Source organism: Capsicum annuum, chromosome 1 (assembly GCF_002878395.1).
Source record: "Capsicum annuum cultivar UCD-10X-F1 chromosome 1, UCD10Xv1.1, whole genome shotgun sequence".
Classification (NCBI taxonomy): domain Eukaryota; kingdom Viridiplantae; phylum Streptophyta; class Magnoliopsida; order Solanales; family Solanaceae; genus Capsicum; species Capsicum annuum.
The window spans coordinates 15,600,991-15,603,261 of NC_061111.1; positions in this window are offsets into that span (position 1 = coordinate 15,600,991).

Sequence of the window (2,271 nt, forward strand, 5' to 3'; positions counted from 1 at the left end):
CCCTGAACTATTTTAAAGTAGAATTATTATCTCCCTGAACTATTTTAAAGTGGAATTATTAAACCCCCCAAAACTGACAGCCAGTCATTGCAAATATGGTGTGATGCACGCGCCACCACGTCATGCCACATCATTTTTTATTTTTTTACTCTAAAAAAATTAATAATTTAACTTTATTATTTCCTTTTTTCTTTTCCATTTTTCATTTTAATTATTATTTTTCTTTCTTTTTCTTCTTCAATTCTTCTTCTTCTTCTCCAATTCTTCTTTTTCTTTTTCTTCAATGGCATTCAAGAACCTTATCTTTCTTTTTCTTGTCTAATTATATTGGCAATGCTTGTTGGAACTGATGATTGGTTGAATGGATGTTGTTCATCAGATCCTAGGTCACTTGATTTCCCTTGCAGCAGCAGTAGAATTCTTTGCCTAAGGGGAGATATATTGGACATGGAGGATGCAGCTAGACATTTTGAGCTGAATAAGATAGTTTTGCATGAAGTTCAACAACAATCTAAAAAAACGATGACTTTTCTCTTCTTTTAAACATGTTTTCACGAGCTGAGGATGATAGCTATGTTCCATATTATGAAATCAATTTTGATTGGGCAGAAGACTCAGTTAAACAGACAACTTATGAGGAAACACCCAATGCTTCTGCTCCTGTTGCATCTGATCTTGACTACTCAATAGAGCCAAAATATAATCTTGACTCCTCAAACACCCAAGTTCTTAAATTTTTTCAAGTTAATTCGGGTTCAATGGAATTTCTTCTTCAATAGCATCTAAGAACTAATCAATGGCATTCAAGATTAATTTATCATCTTCCTCATCTCCTCATTCAAGAATTCAAGTTCTTAATTTTTTTTCAAGTTTTTTGAATCAGAGTTCCCCATCTTCCTCATTCAAGAATTCATTAATCGGAGAACTCTTATTGTTTTCTTAGTTCAAGTGCTTCTTGATTTCGGTTTCAGAGCAAAAAGAATTTCTTGATTTTGAAAAAATCCATTAATGAGGAAGATGAAGAACTCCATTAATGAGTTCTTCAACTTTTGTTTTGAAAAAGAGAAGAAGAAGACATGACATGGCAATATTTATTAAGAAAAAATAATATTTATTAAAAATAATGACGTAGCAATCAAAAAATAATGATTTTAAAGTGAAAAAAAGTCAACTAAGCGCTTATGGGCGCGTGTAGTCACGTCCAGTGACACGTCAGCAATTTGGGGGTAATAAATTCAGTAAAAATAAGTTCATGGGGGTCATAGGTCACATTAAAAGGTTGAGTGTGTAGTTGGAATTTCGACTAAAGGTTTGGGGGGGGGGGGGGGGGGGACAAAGACCTTTTTCTCAAGTTATTTTCATCATGTATAATTTATCTTTATTTAAGATCTATTTTATTTTGGTGTATTTATTGCTTTTATGCTAGAATTTGGTGGATTTTATTGCTTTTATACTAAAATCATTTTTTGTTTTGTATAAGGTGGTATAATTTAATGAATATGTCATTAAATTGAAATTAAAACATTACTTAAGAAAATTAAGTGAGTTTAGTAGCTTAAAATATTAGGATGACAATATAAGAGATAAATTAATAATTGAGTGACATTTTTGTAATAAAAAAATAAAAATGACTTTTGTAGGATATTGTCAATAATTCAATAACAATACGAGGAATTAACTCATAAAAGATTTTCATTAATTGTAAAATAAAAAGTTCAAACTAAATTAGTTTCAACGCTAAAAAGAATCATTTTTTAAAATTGATTAGAAAGAAAACACATTCATATAAATCAAAATGGAGGAATTATTTATTTGAGAAAAGATATCTTTTCCCCCGTGAACTTGTCCTCCCAACTCACTTTAGCATTTAAACTTAACTTATGTTTATTTACCCCCTTAAGATCTTTAAAGTAAATTGTTTTCACCCCTTAATATATAATACCACTGTCATAACAGAGAGTGCATCACACTCGCTGATATGTCAGCGCCACATCACCACCACGTCGGAGCCATGTAAATAAAGTATTTTTTTTAATAATTTTATATATATGTACATATTTTAAAATATATAAAAAATAGTTTAAATTAAAACAAAAACCCCTCCCCATCCCCCCACCCCATTTTCCATCTTCTTCGTAACCCCCAGTCCTACCCCTCCCGTCCACCCCCAAACCTGCACACACACTCCGTTCTCCCTCATACTGCCCCATCTGCACACACACCCATCCATCTCCGTTGATACAAGATCGACAAGGAAGACACGAAAACATA